Source organism: Vicugna pacos, chromosome 31, assembly GCF_048564905.1.
Source record: "Vicugna pacos chromosome 31, VicPac4, whole genome shotgun sequence".
Classification (NCBI taxonomy): domain Eukaryota; kingdom Metazoa; phylum Chordata; class Mammalia; order Artiodactyla; family Camelidae; genus Vicugna; species Vicugna pacos.
This window is the reverse complement of record NC_133017.1, coordinates 8,728,856-8,751,119: the sequence shown is the minus strand read 5'-3', so window position 1 is coordinate 8,751,119 and position 22,264 is coordinate 8,728,856. Positions and strand designations below refer to the sequence as shown.

The 22,264-nt window shown below is 39.5% G+C and overlaps 1 pseudogene; it reads right to left on the bottom strand.

Annotated features, from left to right (window-relative positions):
* Positions 1 to 3,603: 3,603 nt before the first annotated feature.
* The window catches only part of LOC140690590 (anoctamin-6-like), an 83,620-nt pseudogene continuing 64,959 nt past the window's right edge, over positions 3,604 to 22,264 (bottom strand).

Here is a 22,264-nt window from a genome sequence, read left to right as displayed (position 1 = left end):
AATCCACTAATTCAGCTTTAAAAAACATTTAATCAGGAATTATTTCAGAATGGCAGGGAAAATTCAGTATGGATGCAAGTCACAGACATACTTTTATATGTGTATATATATATATATATATAAAATCTCAGCCAAAATATTCTTCCAACCCTTCACAAAGTAGAATAGTATGCAGCCATGAAAAAGTGTGTCCATGAAAATATTTTATGACATGTCAAAGTGTTATGCTTAACATAGGCTTGAAAATAAAATTAATATGTAAAATGATTTGTAACATACAAACAATGAACCATTCTGAAGGAATTATGTCTATAGGTAGAAGAATTTTTCTTATTTTATTTTTTATTCATTTTCAGAGTTGGAGTCTTTTGATTGTAGGTGACAAAATCAATCTCTAACGAGTTTAAACGACAACCAAAAAATGGGGATGCATGGGATTTATTGGTTCCTGTAAATGAAAACCTCAGGTCTGAGGTCTGGCTTCAGTCAAGGAGAGATACTGTAGCCCAGATGATGTCAAGGGCTGGTTTTGTCCTGTCTTCATTCTGTGTCCAAGGATGTCTCAGCATGCTGCTTCTAGGCACTCAGCATCCCAGATCACACATCCATCCAAAAAAAGAGAGGTCTCTTTTGGCAGTTTCCTCTCTTGATAGAGGAAGCTTATGATTCACATGGGCACCAGCACGTATCTCCTCACATAATAGTGGCTCTTCCTGGGTTATTTGTCAATTCTCCAATCATGTGCGAGGCCAATACAATGAGGGGTATTATTTGTCTTAAACCAACTGAGATCTACCTCTGGTGCTTCAGAAAGAGTGGGTCAATCGAGTTTAAATCACAGGACTAAAAACAGAAGGGAGGTTATTTATCCTAAAGCAAATTCTGGGTCCTCTTCCAAGACTGGGGACAGATCCAGGACAGCAGTTCTGTCCACTACTGAGTACTTTCAAATTTTCTTTAATGAACAAATATTAAATTTATGATCAGAAAAGATGATAAATAAGAAGAAACTTGAGGAAGGAGAATGGAAACCTTTCCTGTTTCTTAAGAAATATTGAACAAATTAAGTGCTTGGAAGAAAAATGGAAATGTGTCAAGTTTGCAAATATTCTGATATGAATTAAAATTGATTTCACAGACCATGTAGGAGACAGTGCTCTGCAGTTAGTGTGTCTTTGGTCTCTTTGAGTATTTCAGTACTTTCACTTAATAGTTGCTTCATTGGGGCAAATTGCATCATCTCCACGTGGCTCTATTTCCTCATGTGTAAAAGAGATATAATATTACCTTCCCCACAGGGTGATTGTGAGGATTTAGAAAAATAGATGTGTGCTGAAGCAATAGAAAGCATTTAAGGAATCTTAACTATTATGATTTCTTACTACATAATTAAAAAATTATTATGCAGACTTTTAAAAAATGCATACTATTTAAATGGCCTATATGTGCTGTACAAGAGAGGAAGGCTTAGTATACCTTCTATAATACATTTTTCTCAGCCTTAACTAATTTTCACATTTAATCATACACACACAGAAAGTTATTCCTTTCACAAGCTTGAAGCCTTAACTGTGAAGAAAAGGATGATGAAAGAGAGTAGAGGAGGAAATAAAATGCTTTCTCTACAAACTGATGGCTTAAAAACTAAGAAAAACACATTTTTAAGAATTTAGTCACCATATTCATAGCTAAAACTTAGGTAGAGTTTTTCACATGCCTGTGGTTAATGTTCTAATTGTTTTCACAATTAGTAAATGATTGACTCATCACAATAGTCCTATAAATTGCTATTATTATCCCCCCCATTGTATGGGTGAGGAGATTGAAGCCCCTAGAGGTTAAGAAATTTGCACAAGGCCCCACAGCTAGCCTCGGAGCTGGGATCCAGATGCAGGAGTGTGGCTCCAGGAGGGGCTTGTAAACACTCCCTCTGCTCTCCCCTGCAGGTGCAAGCCAGCCGCCCGCTGTTACTGTAAATAACATGATGTGGTTCACTTAGTCTTGAAATTCACATTCTTTGTAGCTTTCTCTCTGGGGCAGCCATCAGGAGCAGCCAGGGACACTGAGTACATGCTTCTGGACAATGACCAAGAAGGTAGTTGGAGGAAAAGACTTTAAAAATGGGATCTTTAATGTGCATTCTTCAGTGGCCAGAAAAAAAACCTGCCTAGTGAGGAACTGAAACCCTATCAGCCACGTGCAAATTATGCTTCAGACACCCCCGCTGCCCTTGGGTCCACACAGTCAGTACTAAAATGGATCAGAGACATGAATCTTGTGCAAATGCAGGGAGTAGGAATACCTGCCATTTTAAGATCTCAAGGAGTATGAAAAGCATGTGAAGCTTTCATCAGCAGAGACCTGCTGTCACTTCCACTATTTCCCTCAGGGCATGTCCACAGCTTCACTGGTCCTATTCAGATTGAAGACGACAGCTAGCACCTGCTGACCCCTGAATCAGTGATAGGTTCTCCCTTGAAAGGAAGCATATCCCCTTCATGGGTTACAAGTAGTTCATAACCTAAGTAATTCTATATATGTAGAAGGGATACTTTAATTGGTTTTGCTATCACAGACTTCTCTCCAAAAGAACATGCCACCAGTTATTCCATTTTCACCCTTTTAAAGATATACATAACAGGCTTCTTTCTTTAGTGCAGTTTTAGGTTAACAGAAAAATTCACAGAAAGTGGAGTTCCCATATATTACCTATGCCCTGCACACAGCTGCTCCTGCTGTCAGCATGTTACATTAGTGGATGCACTCATTCTTTTTGACATCCTTCATTCTTTCTCCCCTAAAGTTTAACATGACTGATATTTACGTTTCTTGTGGCATTTATGTGCGATTTATATCACTTCTCACGTTTATGTGAGGTTTACAGCACATACATGTTGTCTGTTAAACCTGGGTTGGGGGCAATTTTCTGTGTAAAAATACGATCATTAGTGAGTCTCATGCTGCTGGGTTTTTGGTTTGTCAGGTCCTGTTGACCATTGCTTCAGTTATTGGGATCATTGTCTATGGACTTTCAGTGTTCATTGTATTTTCTGCAAAACTTCCCAAGAACCTGAATGGAAGAGACCCAATCCAAAAGTACCTGACTGTGCCGGTGAGCCACTCCCATCACTGCTTCCCTCATCAGTTTTATCATCATCGTGATACTGAACGCCATATTTGAGAAAGTGACAATCATGTTGACTGAGTGTGGTAAGCTCCTCCTGCAGCTGAGATCATTTCTACACCAGTTTTAGAACCAAGTCAAAACAGAGACTATCTTTTAGGCACTTCAATTCCAGTATATTACAGTCTTTAGAAAACTTCAAGTTTAAAAATATTTTCTCTAGCCTATATGAGAAGTGAATTAGCTCCAGCTTTGCATTAGTAAAAGGGACAAAGGAAGCATTAGAATGTCCAAGCTCTGTGTAAACAGGTCAGTGTTTAATAATAATTTCAATTACATTAGATTATGTACCCTACTGTTGAAAGTAAATAGTCTCTGTATTGCAAATAAGTGGAAGAGGGTCGTGGTTCCAGTGGCAGATATGCTTGTGTGTTAAAGAGAAGACAAGTAATCACACTGTTTTGTGTCTTCCCCCATGCTGTTCCTGTTAGTGTAGCTCCATTCTCATCAGCTTTGTCTTCTATAATAAAATGTTTCTTCTCTCTGGCTTGTATCCCAGCCAGTGGCTTAGCGGCCCAAGTTAAGTGCTTCCCACACGCTGCATGTGGTTGGGTCGTTCTCTCAGTGGTCTGCTCAGGGGTCATCTTCTGAAAACACAAAGACGAATTCAAATTCTGAGCTAGGAGGATGACCCGTTTTATGTTCCCCAAATGCTCCTAGCAAGTGGCCCCATGTTTTGTTTGTTTTCTTCAATAGTCCTACCTTACTGCTTTTGAGGGAGACAAGAGAATATTATTTAGTAGGATGTTTAGAAGTAGCTTTCTGTCAACTTACACCTAACAGAGGACAGTTCTTGCCCATTGGATACTGTTGTGCTTATAAATTTTAAGGAACGGGTGACTTGTTTTTTTTGCCTTGTGTGATATTGCGTTCATAGAGGGAGAAACTCTTACAACAGTGTGTACAGTTGGAATTAACATAGTAGCTATGATAAGAAATTCAAAACAGCTATAAGAAAAAAGTGTGAATTGTGTATATATATATACATATATACATATTTGGCGTGTTAACTCATGTGTCCGTTGCCATGATTAGGGTCTCAAAGCCGTTCACAGTTTTGCAGACTTAACTTTTCTTTATTCTAGCTGCAGAGCTCCCAAGGACCAGTCTGACTATGGGAACAACCTAGCCATGAAGGTGTTCTTGTTCTAGTTTGTCAACTACTACTCCTCGTGTTTCTACATCACATTCTTTAAGGGCAGATTTGTAACTTATCTGGGAGATCCGGTGTATTGTCTGTGAAAATGCAGAAATGAAGAGGTGGAAATACTGCTTTGTGTTCTGACAGTCTAACCTGTTTCATGTTTTCTCTTAGTTGCCCAAAGAAGAGTGTCTTTACTGTCTGTTCCTTAGATAATTTTAGGCATAAAATAATGGCTTTATTTCATGTTAGAGCTATCTAAAATTTAAATGAGATTTTCTTTCTAATATTCCAGTGTGATCCAGGTGGCTGTTTCCTTGAACTGATGACACAGCTGAAAATAATCATGGGAGGACAGTCCATCTGGAATAACATACAAGAGGTGTTACTTCCGTGAGTACTAAGTCATGTGATCTTGGGGTGAGAATGGCCCTCCCATCCACGTCATTTTCCTGCATGCCCATCTCTAAATATGGGAGACTCTCTACTTATTAAAGCTCTCCAGATAAGATGATCCAGCCAACAGTGTAAACGTACCTGCTGTTTAATAATTATGCTTAAATACCTTCCTTTTTAGTTTTCACATAAATCCCCTTACTTCACTGCCAGTTTCACTCCTAGGTTACAGTCCTCAACAAAAGGCTATCCCAGTTTGAATTTCTTGATCAAGTCACATTGACCCTGAGTCCCTGGCATTTTCCTATGAGCACTCAGAAACAGAACAAGGCCTGCAAGTGACTGTGGGCCAGTTTCCTCGGTGAGGGGACTTGCTGGGCCCTCAGGTTCTGTAGCCTTGCCCGAGCTTATCTCCCAGCATGGCGTTTCTCATCTGCAGAATTTCGGGCCAGGTTTCAACAGTTCAGAGCTTCATTTTATCACCTGCAAACAGAATAATTCCCTGCTGCATATTTTAAGACTGTTATGTACCACAAAGGGTGCTTAGGGAATTCAGTGAGTCAATGCATGGAAATCACACAACCTGGTCCTCAGAGAATGTTAGTTATCTTCATTATGCACCATCGATAAAATTGGCTACACAGACTTGGCCAGGTATCAAAGCTACAGGCACAAGAATTTGACAATGTGTCACTGTCTGGATCATAGTCACAATTTTACACAGTAAAACAAGCTACCTGGGACCACCCACCTGTCAGCCCACCCGACTCACCACCCCAAGATCCCTCAAGTTATCTGATTTGTTTTCTAACCCTAGTTTATGGAGAAAGCTGACAAATAACACACAGTCAATGACTGCTAGGTTATGTCCATTCCCATTCACTCAAATTGCCCCATTTTCAGTATCCGCTGTGCGGCAAAACATAGACTAATGTTCAGAAATATGACAGCAAGGCCTTTCCCGTTCCACAGTCAGAGAAGTATGAATCTCTCATGTTTAATATGCCATATGAAACTAAGCAAGGCAGAAAAACTGGCTTCTGTGCTTTAAGGAAATTTTTATCAATGACGTTTGAAATTAAAGTGTTCTTGTTTGACCTTCAGCAAACCAGAAAATTCAATTGACTCCTATGACCCATTACCCAGGTGTCATAGTTTGATTGTATTAGGCACATTTTCCTCATCTCCCCAGCATGAATTTGCTCCATCAGCACAGATGGAGTGTCTCCAAGGCTGCTCCGTGTGCATGGGCGTGTATGTGCACGCATGTGCACCCACTGATTGGTGCCACTGATTCATATCCAGGGGTTGTTCTGTCTTATAACTCAAGCATTGCTTTATTATATCCTAGAAAACTGCTTTTAGATCATTGATTGAACTATAGACCATCCTCTTGCCCACATTAGGAAGTGACGTCTTCCAAGACACAGGTCATGTGTGCTTGTATATATGTATAAGTAAGAATTAAATATGCATGTCATCCCCTCACATATTTAATTTGTGCCTTCCCAATTGAATGTGAACAGTAAAGGCTAACTTCCCATAACAGGAGAACTTTTAGGAAGAAAGAAGAAGGAATTAGCCACCAGGGAGAAGACAGGACATCAAGAAGAAGTTTGGTATAAAATCATTTATTCTAAAGCTGCTCTGGCTCAATAAATAAGTGGAATTGACATTATTGTATCATGCCAGAGCATCTGCTATTGAAGACTGATTTTAATTTACTTTTATATAAGTGGAAATTTGTGTTGGAACAGCATGGGAAATGAAGAACACTGCATGTATCTCTATTCCTGAAGTGTGTCTCAGAGCTGAACAGTTTTGAGGAAAAGGATCTTGTCTGGAGACAATAGAATTATTTTCATTGTTGGAATTTTTGTAGCTTCCAGAAGCACATCTGCAGGTGATTCTGTAAAAGTCTAGAGTTGACTTAAATAGCAGGAAATTTTAGCCTATTGAAATCAGGAGAAGTGAAATATTTTTGCCTATCACCACCACCACCACCACCACCACCAGGCAAGCACGTGTCCACCCAGAGAGATGTCATATCAGAGGGAATGACAAAGCTGGTTCTGTTACCGAGGCCAAACTTGTTCTGCTCACTGCACAACAGTGATAAACAAATAAATCAGGAGACAATGTTTTGGGGCAAGGAATAGTAACTTTATTCAGAAAGCTGGCAGACCAAGAAGATGGGGGACTAATGTCTTGGAGAATCATCTTTCCCAACTCAGAAATCAGGCTCCTTTTAAGCTAAAATGGGGTGGGGGTGTGGTTGGCTGTGCAAACTTCTTGCTGCAGGCATTCTTTGTTCTTGCAGCCGTCCATGTGGGTCAGGCTATGGTGTCCCTTTAAACCTCCAACAAAACAAAGGCTATTCTCTATTTTGCAACTTGCCATCTCTGCATAAGTGCAGAAGTGCTAACATCATTAAAGGTCAGATCTCTGAGAATAGGCTTTCCTGTAGGTGTTAGGCTAAAGACAACGTTGTTTGACAAAAGGTGCAGAGCCAGCAAGATTAAGCCTGGAAAACAGGGCACAGTGCTTCAAACTAAAGGAACAGATCCAATGTGGCGTCAGATTTGTTCTCTATTACAGTTCGAGTTAGGGGAAATTTTGCAGTAGAAAATCCCCTCAGTTGTTTTTCTTGCTTTGCCTGAGATCTTGTTTGTTGGCTTGTGGTCTCATGGTGTCAAAATCGTATGTTCAGATGAATACTATTAAAATCATATGCTGCAGAAAACGTACCTTTCCTGCTTCAAAAAATGACTGAAACATTTAGCTTTGTTTATTCCCATAGAATTTGGATTGAATCTATTCTCGACTTTCTTCTTCCTTCAAACCAGTTTTTTACTGGAGGGTTTAAAGCCCAAACTATAGAATTTTGGAGAAGAATCATGTAATTCATATTAGCTTTACATCCGAATTTAGGACTGACCCATATTTATACTTTTAATGAAGGAACACAATAAACTTTGTTAGTCAATCATTTATGGCGTTTTTAACTTTGTCCATGTAATCTTTTGGAAGTTGAGAGGCTTAGATGCTTGATCTAACAAAACAGGTATCATCGCTTGACTCTGTGAATGAAAGAATCCCAGTATAGTTTCCTGCAAGTATATTTTATTAAAAATAATAAAGAATTCTTGCTCTCCAATAAAGCAACAGGCAGAAGCACATACTGAGTGTTTAAAATACATCAGATTATGGGTTAACTTCTCTAAAGAAGTCAAGATAGTATAGAGAAAAAAGTATGAACTTGAAGGAAAATACATATTGTGCTATTAATATCCTATTTTTTAGAAGCAAATGAAAAAATAACCCAATAATTTATCATTTATCTACAAAAGAGTTATATAAAGAAAACTTATTTTCATAAGAGTTACATAAACAAAAGGGCTATTTAAATCTACATTATTAAAGACTAAATTATACCAAATAGATCTCCAAGGTTGATTGATTTTCATGATATATATAATTTTTGAAAATATAACTTACATATAACATATACTAGCAGCTCTTCAGTTATCCACAGTACCCTAGGCTACAGTTATTCTTACTGTACATAAAACAAGTAATAGGCAAGGTTCAGGCCCTTGCTTTTGAACTGCCACTGGAATTCTGGATATTCCCTTAGGTTAAAGACCAAAAGCAAAGTAACATTTCTACTTTAAAGCAGTTGCTCAAAGACTTTAACACATTCACTATCTATATCCAGTTACAAGAAAGAATTAAGTTTTCTGAACCTTAAAAAAAAGAAATCTACTGCTGAAAATGAAATTCTGTCATGTATACTGACCATAACTATAAAGGCTCTAAATTAATGCTCCCTTCACTGTTTCCCTACCAACATAGGACAATATCATCGCTTTCAAATTCCATTTATGCTAGATGAATGAACACCTCTCCACATGCTCAATTCTGACAATTGAATGTGTGTGAAAGTCTTCAATCACCTAGCTTGTTGGGAACACACAGTTTCTTTTCAGTGGGAAAATACACGACATACATATATATGGGGAGGTCCTAGCTCCAACTCAGTTTTACAGAGAAAACTGCATGAACTTCAAACTGGCACTAAGAAACATACTGAGAAATCACATTAAGTGTTTCTATGGCTCCTCAATCCCTTTATGCTACATTAACGAACTCATCTCCACATGCTCAATTCTGAGAGATGAATGTGTGTGTAATCGGTCAATGACCTATCTTGTTGGGACCATACAGTTTCTTTAAAGTATGGAACTAATCTACATATATATATATATATGGATAGGTAGTAGCTTCAACACGGTTTTACACTGAAAACTGCATAAACTTCAAACCGGCACTAGGAAGCATACTTAGAAATCACAGTAAGTGTTTCATATGTTATAAAATCCCTTTATGCTACATGAACGAACGGCTCAACACATGTTCGATTCTGAGAATTGAATGTGCGTGAAAGCCATCAATCAACTAGCTTGTTGTGAACACACAGTTTCTTTTCAATTGGAAACTAAACTATATCTATATGGCTAGATACTAGCACCAACCTGGTATTACAGTGAAAACTGCATGAACTTCAAACTGGACCTAGGAAAAATAATGAGAAACCAGGAAAAGTGTTTCTACTGCAACCCATTGCCTTCACCATAGATGAAAGAACGCCTCTCTCCATGCTCAGTTCTGAGAGTTGAATGTGTGCAAAAGCCATCTATCCGTTACCTTGCAGGGAACACACAGTTTCTTTTGAGTAGGGAAATGCACTACATACATATATATGGGGAGAGAATATTTCCAAGTCAACTTTATAGTGAAAACTGCATGAAATTCAAACTGGCACTAGGAAAGAAACTGAGAAACCAGAGTAAGTGTCTCTACTGCTACTCTTACCGTTTATGCTTGATGATCGAACGTCTATCCACATGCTGAATTCTGAGAGTTAAGTGCGCGTGAATGCAGTAATTCACCTAGCTTGTTGGGAACACAGAATTCTTTTTCAGTGCTATACTATACTACATAAATATATATGGGGGGGGTCTAGCCTAAATCGATTTTTAAGTGAAAACTGCATGAACTCCAAAATGGCACTAGGAAACATACTGAGAAAACAGAGTAAGTGTTTCTACTGCAACCCATTCCGTTTATGCTAGATGAACGAACGTCTCTACTCATGCTCAATTCTGAGATTTATGTGTGTGTGAATGCCGTCAATCACCTAGCTGGGTGGGAACACAGTCTCTTTACAGTGGGAAATTACATTACATACATATATATATGGGGAGGTAGTAGCTCCAAATCCATTTTACAGTGAAATCTGCATTTATTCAAAATGGCTGTAGGAAAGAGAGTGTTTTTTCTGCAATACATTCCATTTATGCTATGTGAATGAACGTCTCTCCACATGCTCAAATCTGAATGTTAATTGTGTGTGAAAGCCATCATTCAATTAGATTGTTGGGAACACACAGACTCTTTTCAGTGTGTAACAACACTACATTCATATATATTGGGAGGTTCTTTCCCCAACACACTTTTACAGTGAAAACTGCATGAACGTCAAACCAGCACTAGGAAACAAACTGAGAAACCAGAGTAAGTGTTTCTACTGCAACCCATTCCTTTTATGCTGTGTGAACGAACGTCTCTACACATGCTCAATTCTGAGAGTTAATTCTGTGTCAATGCCATGGATCACTTGGCTTATTGGGAACTCATAGTTTCTTTTGATTGGGAAACTACACTACATACATATATATGGGGAGGTACAAACTCAAACTCGCATTTACAGTGAAATCTTCACTAACTTCAAACCAGCACTTGGAAAGATACTGAGAAACGAAAGTGTATCTACAACAAAATATTCTCTTTATGCTACATAAACGAATCCCTCCCTACATTCTAAGTTCCTAATATTGAATGAGTGTGAAAGCCAAAATTCACAAAGCTTCTCGGGATCACATAGTTTGTTTTCAGTGAGGAATAACACTACATAAATATACAGGGGGAGTTACAAGCTCCAAATAGATTTTACACTGAAAACTACATAAACTTCAAACCGGCAGTATTAAACAAACTGAGAAACCAGAGTAAGTAGTGCAGTTTCCCACTGAAAAGAAACTGTGTGCTCCCAACAACTAACTGACAGAAGAATTTGTAACTGAATTAACTCTCAGAATTGATCATGTGTAGAGACATACGCTGATCTAGCACCAAGGGAATGGGTTGTACTAGAAATATTTAGTCTCATTTCTCTGTATGTTTACAAGTGCTGGTTTGAACTCCATGCAGTTTTCACTGTAAAACCGAGTTGGAGCTAGAACCTGCCCATATATATGTATGTAGTGTAGCTTCCAACTAAAAAGAAACTTTGTGTTCCCAAGAAGCTGGGTAAAGGGCAGCTTTCACACACACTTATCTCTCAGAACTGAGCATGTGAAGAGACGATCGTTCATCTAGCACAATTGGAACGGGTCGCAAGGGAAACACTTACTCTGTTTTCTCAGTCTCCTTCCTAGTTCCAGATTAAAGATCCTGCTGTTTTCTCTGTAAACATGAGTTGGTGCTAGAACTGCCCTATATATATGTATGCAGTGCATTTTCCAACTAAAAAGAAACATTGTGTTCCCAACAAGCTAGGTGAAGGCGGATTTCACACACAGTTATCACTCAGACTGAGCATGTGGAGAGACGTTCGTTCATCCAGCAAAAAGGGAACGGCTTCCAGGAGAAACACTTACTCTGAATTCTCTGTCTGTTTCCTAGTGCCGGTTGGAAGGTCTTGCAGTTTTTACTGTTAAACAGAGTTGGAGCTAGTACCTACCCATATATATGTATGTAGTGAAGTTTCCAAGTGAAAAGAAACTTTGTGATCCCAACAAGCTAGGTGAAGGACGGCTTTCACATACACTTATCTCCGAGAACTGAAAATGTTGAGGGTCGTTCGTTCATCTAGCACAATGGGAAAGGGTTGCAATAGAAACACTTACTTTGTTTTGTCAGTCTGATTCCTAATGCCAGTTCGAAGTTCCTGCAGTTTTCACTTTAAAACCGAATGGGTGCTAGAACCTGCCCATATATATGCATTTACTGTGGTTTCCATGAGAAGAGAAAATTTGTATTCCCCACAAGCTAGGTGAAGGACAGCTTTCACACACACTTATCTCTCAGAACTGAGCATGTGGAAAGACGATCGTTCATGTAGCACAAATGAAGGTGGTTGCAGGAGAAAACTTTCTCTGCTTTCTCTGTGTGTTTCCTAATACCGGTTTGAATTTCCTGCAAATTTCACTGTAAAACCGAGTTGGAGCTGGTACCCCCCCATATATATTTATATAGTGAAGTTTTCAACTGAAAAGAAATTTGTGTTCCCAATAAGCTAGGTGAAAGACAGCTTTCACAGACACTTTTATCTAACAACTGAGCATGTGAAGATATGTTCGTTCATCAAGCACATATGGGACGGTTTGCAGGAGAAACACTTACTCTGGTTTCTCAGTCTATATCCTAGTGCCGGTTTGAAGTTTCTACAGTTTCACTGTAAAACCAACTTGGAGCTAGAACTTCCCCATATATATGTATGTAGTGTAGTTTCCAACTGAAAAGAAACTTTGTGTCCCCAACAAGCTAGGTGAAGCACGGCTTTCAAACACAATTATCTCTGAGAACTGGGCATGTGGGGAGGCATTCGTTCATCTAGCACAAAGGGAACGGGTTGCAGGAGAAACACTTACTCTGGTTTCTCAGTCTTTTTCCTAGGGCCGGTTTGAAGTTCTTGCAGTTTTCACTGTAAAACCGAGTTGCAGCTAGGAGCAATCCTATATGTACGTATGTAGTGTAGTTTCCAACTAAAAAGAAATTTTGTGTTCCCAAGAAGCTAGGTAAAGTGCGGGTTTCACACAAACTTATCTCTCAGAACTGAACATGTGGAGAGACGTTCGTTCATCTAGCACAAATGGAAGTGGTTGCAGGAGAAAACTTTCTCTGGTTTCTCTGTTTGTTTCCTTATATCGGTTTGAAATTCCTGCAGTTTTCACTGTAAAACCGAGTTGGAGCTAGTACTTCCCATTATAAATATGTATCTTGTGTAATTATTAACAGAAAAGTAACTGTGTTGCCAACAAGCTAGGTTAAGGAGAGCTTTCACAGATACTTTTATCTAAGAACTGAGCATGTGAAGAGATGTTCGTTCATCAAGCACATATGGGACGGTTTGCAGGAGAAACACTCACTCTGGTTTCTCAGTCTGTTTCCTAGTGACTGTTTCATGTTCATACAATTTTCACTGAAAAATCGAGTTGGAGCATGTTCCTCCCCATCTATATGTATGTAGTGTAGTTTCCCACTGAAAAGATCTGTGTGTTCCCAACAAACTTGGTGATTGACAGCTTTCAAAAACACATATCTCTCCGAACTGATCATGTGTAGATACATTCGCTCATTTAGCATAAAGTGAATAGTTTGCAGTAGAAACACTTACTCTGGTTTCTCAGTATGATTCCTAGTGCCGGTTTGAAGTTCATGCATTTTTCACTGTAAACCTGATTTGGAGCTAGTACCTAAATATATATATGTATTTATTGTGATTTCCAACTGAAAATTATCTGTGAGTTCCCAACAAGTTTGTTGACTGACGGCATTCACACTCACTTAACTCTCAGGATTGAGTATGTAGAGAGAAGTTCGTTCATCTAGCATAACGGGTTTGGTTTGCACTAAAACACTTACTGTGGTTTCTGAGAGTGTTTCCAAGTGCCCGTTTGAATTTCTTGCTGTTTTACCTGTAAAACCGAGTTGGGGCTAGTCCCACCCCATATATATGTATGTAATGTAGTTTCCCATTGAAAACAAACTGTGTGTTCCCAGCAAGTTTGATGATTGATGGCTTTCAAAAGCATTTATCTCTCAGTTTGCACATGTGGAGAGACGTTCGTTCATCAAGCATAAAAGGAATTGGTTTCAGTAGGAACTCTTACTCTGGTTTCTCAGGTTGTTTCCTATTGCCTGTTTGAAGTTTCTGCAGTTTTCACTGTAAAACAGCGTTGGAGCTAGTACCTCCCCTTATATTTGTATGTAGTGTATTTACCCACTCAAAAGAAACTGTATTTTCCCTACATGCTAACTGATAGATGGCTTTTGCACACATTCAACACTCAAAACATACCATGTTTAGAGGCTTTCCTTCATCTAGCATAAAGGGAATGTGAAAGTGGTGATCAAGGCCTATGCTGGTAGGAAAACAGTAAAGGGAACATTAATTTAGAGACTTTACAGTTATGGTCAGCAGATATGACAGAATTTCATTTTCAGCTGTAGATTTCTTTTTTTAAAGTTCAGAAATCTTAATTGTTTCCTGTAACTGGATATATACAATGAATGTCTTAAAGTCTTTGAGCAACTGCTTTAAAGTAGAATAATTACTTTGCTTTTGGTCTTTAACCTAAGGGAATATCCAGAATTCCAGTGTCAGTTCAAAAGCAAGGGCCTGAACCTTGCCTATTGCATTTTTTATGTTTAATAGGAATAACTGTATACTAGGGTACTGTGGATAACCCAAGAGCTGCATGGATATGTATATGTAAGTTATATTTTCAAAAATTATAAATATCATGCAAATGAATTAAGTTGGAGATATATTTGGTATATTTTATTCTTTAATAATATAGATTTAGATAGCCCTTTTTATGTAACACTTATGAAAATAAGTTGGCTTTATATAACTCCTTTTTCAAGAAATCATTTAAAAATTCGGTTTTTTTAATCATTTGTTTCTTACAAATAGGATATTAATTGCACAATATGTATTTTCCTTCAAGTTCATACTTTTTTCTCTATACTATCTTAAGTTGTTTAGATAAGTTTTCACATAGTCTGATTTACTTTAAACACTCAGTATGTGCTTCTGTCTGTTGCTTTATTAGAGAGCAAGAATTCTTTATTATTTTTAATAAAATATACTTGCAGGAAACTATACTGAGATTCTTTCATTCACAGAGTCAAGCAATGATACCTGTTTTGTTAGATCAAGAGTCTAAGCCTCTCAACATCCAAAAGATTACATGGACATAGTTAAAAATGCCATAAATGATCGACTAACAAAGTTTATTGTGTTTCTTGATTAAAAGTATAAATATGGATCAGTCTTAATTTCGGATAAAAAGCTCTTATGAATTACATGAGTCTTCTCCAAAATTCTTTAATTTGGGCTTTAAACCCTCCAGTAAAAAACTGGTTTGATGGAAGAAGAAAGTCGAGAATTGATTCAATCCAAGTTCTATGGGAGGAAACAAAGCTAAAAGTTTCAGGCAATTTTTGAAGCAGAACAGATATGTTTTCGGCACCATATGATTTTAATAGTATTCATCTGAACATATGGTTTTGACACCATGAGACCACAAGCCAACAAACAAGATCTCAGGCAAAGCAAGAAAAACAACTGAGGGGATTTTCTACTGCAAAATTTCCGCTAACTCGAACTGTAATAGAGAACAAATCTGATGCCACATTGGATCTGTTCCTTTAGTTTGAAGCACTGTGCCCTGTTTTCCAGGCTTAATCTTGCTGGCTCTGCACCTTTTGTAAAACAACGTTGCCTTTAGCCTAAAACCTACAGGAAAGCCTATTCTCGGAGATCTGACCTTTAATGATGTTAGCACTTCTGCACTTATGCAGAGATGGCAAGTTGCAAAATAGAGATTAGCCTTTGTTTTGTTGGAGGTTTACAGGAATACCATAGCCTGACCCACATGGACGGCTGCAAGAACAAAGAATGGCTGCAGCAAGAAGTTTGCACAATGAACAACACCCCCTCCGCTTTTTAGTTTAAAAGGAGCCTGATTTCTGACTTGGGCAAGATGATTCTCCAGGACATTAGTCCCCCAACTTCTTAGTCTGCCAGCTTTCTGAATAAAGTTACTATTCCTTGCCCCAAAACATTGTCTCCTGATTTATTTGTTTATCACTGTTGTGCAGTGAGCAGAACAAGTTTGGCCTCGGTAACAGAACCAGCTTTGTCATTCCCTCTGAGGTGAAATCTCTCTGGGTGTACACGTGCTTGCTTGGTGGTGGTGGTGGTGGCAGGCAAAAATATCTCACATTTCCTGATTTCAATAAGCTAAAATTTCCTGCTATTTAAGTCAACTCTAGACTTTTACAGAATCACCTGCAGATGTGCTTCTGGAAGCTACAAAAATTCCAACAATGAAAATAATTCTATTGTCTCCAGACAAGATCCTTTTCCTCAAAACTGTTCAGCTCTGAGACACACTTCAGGAATAGAGATACATGCAGTGTTCTTCATTTCCCATGCTGTTCCAACACAAATTTCCACTTATATAAAAGTAAATTAAAATTGGTCTTCAATAGCAGATGCTCTGGCATGATACAATAATGTCAATTCCACTTATTTATTGAGCCAGAGCAGCTTTAGAATAAATGATTTTATACCAAACTTCTTCTTGATGTCCTGTCTTCTCCCTGGTGGCTAATTCCTTCTTCTTTCTTCCTAAAAGTTCTCCTGTTATGGGAAGTTAGCCTTTACTGTTCACATTCAATTGGGGAGGCACAAATTAAATATGTGAGGGGATGACATGTATATTTAATTCTTACTTATACATATATACAAGCACACATGACCTGTGTCTTGGAAGATGTCACTTCCTAATGTGGGCAAGAGGATGGTCTATAGTTCAATCAATGATCTAAAAGCAGTTTTCTAGGATATAATAAAGCAATGCTTGAGTTATAAGACAGAACAACCCCTGGATATGAATCAGTGGCACCAATCAGTGGGTGCACATGTGTGCACACACACGCCAATGCACACGGAGCAGCCTTGGAGACACTCCATCTGTGCTGATGGAGCAAATTCATGCTGGGGAGATGAAGAAAAAGTGCCTAATACAATGAAACCATGACACCTGTGTAAAGGGGAATAGGAGTCAATTGAATTTTCTGCTTAGCTGAAGGTCAAAGAAAAACACTTTAATTTCAAATGTCATTGATAAAAATTTCCTTAAAGTACAGGAGCCTGTTTTCCTGCCTTGCTTAGTGTCATATGGCATATTAAACATGACAGATTCATACTTCTCTGACTGTGGAATGGGAAAGGCCTTGCTGTCATATTCTGAACATTAGTCTATGTTTTGCCGCACAGCAGATACTGAAAATGGGGCAATTTGAGTGAATGGGAATGGACATAACCTAGCAGTCATTGACTGTATGTTATTTGTCAGCTTTCTCCATAAACTAGGGTTAGCAAACAAATCAGATAAATTGAGGGATCTTGGGGTGGTGAGTCGGGTGGGCTGACAGGTGGGTGGTCCCAGGTAGCTTGTTTTACTGTGTAAAATTGTGACTATGATCCAGACAGTGACACATTGTCAAATTCTTGTGCCTGTAGCTTTGATACCTGGCCAAGTCTGTGTAGCCAATTTTATCGATGGTGCATAATGAAGATAACTAACATTCTCTGAGGACCAGGTTGTGTGATTTCCATGCATTGACTCACTGAATTCCCTAAGCACCCTTTGTGGTACATAACAGTCTTAAAATATGCAGCAGGGAATTATTCTGTTTGCAGGTGATAAAATGAAGCTCTGAACTGTTGAAGCCTGGCCCGAAATCCTGCAGATGAAAAGACTCCGTGCTGAGAGATATGCTCGGGCCAGGCTATAGAACCTGAGGGCCCAGCAAGTCCCCTCACCGAGGAACCTGGCCCGTAGTCACTTGCAGGCCCTGTTCTGTTTCTGAGTGCTCATAGGAAAATGCCAGGGACTCAGGGTCAATGTGACTTGATTAAGAAATTCAAACTGGGCTAGCCTTTTGTTGGGGACTGTAACCTGAGAGTGAAACTGGCAGTGAAGTAAGGGAGGAAACAGCCCTGGTTGTAAGAATATTCTAGGGCAGAAGGCTCCCTGATGGGCTGGCATGGGAATCGCTGTGGTTTTGAGGCCCCTGTTGCCCTGTGGGGGTATGGGCAGGAAAGGAGAGAGGCTGTTCAGACTGGTCATAGTCTCTACAGTTTGTAAACAGCTGAGTTCTGTTCCCTCACAACTCAGACACATGCAGGACATTAGGATGCTTAGCTAATGACCAACAGTGTGTAGCAAAGGATAAGAGTGGGGTGGGGAGGAGAAATGGGACCACCTTCTGGAAGAACCTCTGCACCAGGGGACCAGGAAGGTAATGAATAATTGGGGATGCACAAAGTGTTTATATGGTGTCATCAGGTAGTTCCTACTTTAAACTAATAGTCTGGAATATATGGTCAAATGCGGTGGAATGACTGCTCTTATTTTAGGTTCTACAATCTCTTAAACGAATAGATTTCTTTCTCCATTATACAAGCACTGTTGGGTAACATTTTCATTCATGTGTGGATCAAAAGAGTGAGTACTTATTAATACTATTACCATGCTTCTACTTAATGAACACTTCAGCAACATTATAATGGTCACGCTTCTCAACAACTGCCTCTGTAAGAGCTCTTGTAAGTCACAAATAATAATTATAAAGAAAATATATTAAAAATAATAACTATTACACTTGCAACAACTATGTTGTTTATAACGATGATAGTGTTAGCATCTCCCTCTCATATTAAACAATACCCAACACTGAATTCCTTAGGAAGCAATGCCAATGCATTTTTGGACTCTTCAAAGTCTTCACTCCATGAAGCCTTTTTACTCACACTGGTCCACCACAGCCAGAATTGCTGTTCCTTGCATGGAGATCTGCCATGCTGTGATCTCCTGGGCTTTTTCTGGCACCATGCGTCTATAATGGGTAGTCAAGTTTCCACGTACCCACTCTGATTTCCCATATATTGTTCTCCAGAGCCAACAGAGGGGCCACTGGGAAGAGGCCACAAATAAGGTGGTGAACCCAAACTGACTACCTGTTGAAGGAATGGACACACAACATGGAGTGGTGGATGGATGGAAGGACAACATCAATTCCTTTACTCCTGTAAAGAGAGAGGGGCAAATGGTGAACTAAATCCCAAAGAGAAAAGACATTCATGGTAATAATATTGTTCAACAGTGAAAGAATCCAAACAAAAGGCAAATATAAAATCTCTGGGAAGAAGACTCATTACAACCTGTTTCTTTCACGTATATAACCTTAGTAGGAATAACATACTTAAAAATCTTTAACCAACCACAGTTATCTGCTGGTAATAAACTTGGGAATCTTGAAGCATATTATTCATTCTCAGTGTTGAAATAATACAATCTTGGAAGATGATTTGTAATTGAGGATTAAACAAAGAATATTGTGGATGTGTCTAACAATTTAAATAGAAATAAGGAATGTACTTTTGGGAAAGCTCTGCATAGAGGATGTTGGAGGAAATGCACTGAAAATAGGCAAGTGAGCAAGCTCCCTTCAGTCTAGGAAGGTGAGTGCAGCAAATTCAGAGAGTCTATGAAGTTATTACAAGTCACAGAAAGGTATGCAATTAAAGTGCCTTCATAAGCAAAATATCCTTCTTTAGGAATTTTTATCTTGATATTTCTATGGTCTGTGTGGTCACAGGAAGTCAGAGTTATGGTGGTGGCTTAAAAGTCCTTTTCTCTCTGTCTGTAATTTACAGGGCATTGCTACAGATGGGGCAGCAGAGATCTGCGGTAAGCTGTTCCATGGGGTGGGGGAGCGGTTAGAAATGATAAGGCCATGGATCTAAAAGACTGTTAGACCCTCCCCTCCTAACTGGCAGACCTTTAAAGTAAACTAGCACAGGTATGTATCTAAGACACTGGATGAGAGGCAAATTTATAGTCCCTTTAGTGTTACTGCTCAGTCAAGGGACAGGGACCACTCTGGCCAGGAAAGGCAAGACCATGGATGGGGTGGATGGGTAGGAGGAGCTGACATTTGCTTCTGAACTGAGAGGCAGGAGTGTGTTTCAGAAAAGCCGACAGTGCTGTAAAGATGCAGCAGGTCCACAGCCCAAAAGGAGCTGTCATATTCAGGGAGGTCAGAGAGCAAGAACCAGAGTTAGTGACGCCACAGGGTCAGCAGCGTGGCAGCAGTGATGTCAGTATCTGTGTCCATAACCCACCTAACCCTACATGAACTCATCTGCCTACAGGGGGCAGGTAAGTAGCAGAAATGTGTGGAGTGGGTGCAGCCACTGGCAAGTTGGCAAGTGGACATCCTAAGGAAATACACTGCTCACAGTCACCATATTGGAAATAGGGCCTCACACTGTCAGATCTCCTTCTCATTCAAGAGAAGCCAGAAATTAAGACTTTATTAACAATCAACCCAGTTCAAAACCCAGAAAAGATATCATTTATAATGACAACAAAGGCACAGACTATTCAGAAATAAATTAATGAAAAATGTTAAAATCATTCTGCTAAATGACTTAAAAAAAGAAAAAAAATGTTGATTGAATGAACAGTAGAAGGCATTATACTCTTCATTGGGCAGACTCAAGTTTGGGGGACATAGAACATTTTTTGTCCAAAATAAATTTAGTATCTGAATGCAAATTTAGTTAATAATCCCAAATGGATTTAAGAAAAAAATCTGAAAGGTGATCCTATAGTTCTTCCAGAAATATACACAAATATACAAATAAAATAATGAGGAGGGAGGTTTGAATTTGCAGTATTAGGGACATTCTGGAAAAGGATAAAATAGGACAAACTCTAGGAGGTATTAATCTATGGTCATAGAAACAGTATAGAAATAGTGCACTGAGAGTATGAATGAAATAGATTACATTTCAAGAATAGACGTGGATATTTATGAGATTTTAGTAATATTATAAAACTGACACTTCAAATCAGTGGATTCAAGTACTGGAGTTATTAGCTAAATCATCTGAAGACCTGGCATAGTGTCCTCAATTTTGACATTAAAATAAATTCCAGATAATTTTTTAATTAAAAAATAAAACACAAGAAATAACCCAACATGATTTAATCTGTTCAGATATTCAAGCGAGAAGAACTTTCTAAAAAGCTTTTGGAACAAAGACCAACAAGAGCAAAGGCCTAGCAACTAAGCAAGACCAGAAACGCCCCCTGTAAAACAAAACTGACCCTCTCCCAACCCTCTCTCACGGCCCTGTATTGCTCTATGATACTTTCTATACTTTCTTCTTCCCTTTAAAGTCCAGTTTCTTGGAGAAGTGCTTGCGCTGATGACTCCTCCAGGGCTCAGAGCCCTGCAGCCCCCACGGCCCTCACCGCGGCACTGAGACAGGAGTTGCACTGCCGGTGGCTGCATGTTTCAAACCAGCGGGCATTTTCAGCTCCTGTTTATTTGATTACCAGGTAGCTTTTGCCGTGGACAAATATTTTCCTCTCAGTGGAATGTTTTCCCCCCTTAGTTTTTGTTTAACTTAAATAAATTTTAAAAGCCCAGGCAGAAAATTTGTGTGCACATATGCACACACACAGACGCACACAGATCTGTTTTTTAAAGGCTACCTAAGTATAGTCCTCCTCCGCCTTTTCCTCAGTTTAGACAATTAAAGGTGGGCTTTAGCCCTTGCTTTTTTGCCCCACACACCCCCCTTTCTCACTATGCTCCTTTTAGTCAGTGTTCAAATCCCTCTTAAGCCAGCTTACAGCCTTCTCTGTGTTGCCTTAACTAGTTTTCTCCCAACTGCTCTGCTATTGTTCTTTCTCTTGGTGGATTTCTCTTCTCCCATTTTCCATGTACATGGCCCTTTTCCCCAGGGCCTCGTCTTCAATCCTCTGCTTGGCAGGACTGAATCGCCTCCACGGCCTCACCCACAGCTCCTCTGAACTCCTGACTGATGAATCCAGCTTAACAATGGACATCACCCCTCAGATGTCCCATAGACACTTTGCACTCAAAATGCCACACACAGAACCATCTCCTCGAAACAAGCTCCTCCCCTTACACTCCCCCTGCAGATCCGCTCTCCGGATGGGTCACTGGAAAGCCACCTCAGCAGCTCTGCGGCCCGCCGCCCTGGCCCTGCAGTCCCCTCTGCAGCAGTCACCACTTCTGCCGCCCATGTCTCTCTCCCTCTGCCCAGGGCCTCTCTGCAGGCGTGTGCCACTTGTTGTCTGGGTTACCTGGGGTGGTCCACGAAATATCCTTTCCCCCCAAAATATGGGCCTCCCCCCAAAACAGTATCTTCTATTCTGCTGCCAGAATAACCAGATCTTCTTCAACATAAACATTATGCAATTCTCTTGCTTACAAATATTCCAATATATCCCTGTTTCTTTAAGGATACATTCAATTCTAAGCACACAAGACCCTTCATGACAGAGGCCTTATGCACCTGATATTCCCACCTATGGATCCTTTGTTCTAGCTCTAATTGTTGTTCTTCAGTCTGGCCAAGCTGCTTCATGCCGTGTACTCTTATATGTCTCTACCTCTCTACATGAAGTGTCCACTCCCTCTACCACACATTAGAGAGTTAATTTCCTTTCACCTTTTAAGAGTCAGTTCAAATATTTCCAGCTCTAGGAAGTCCAATGTGTGTTCACCTGCTTAGCAATCCATCAACTACTCGCCAAGCCTCGCCTGGCCTGGGGAGTGCAGACACCAAGTCTTACCTT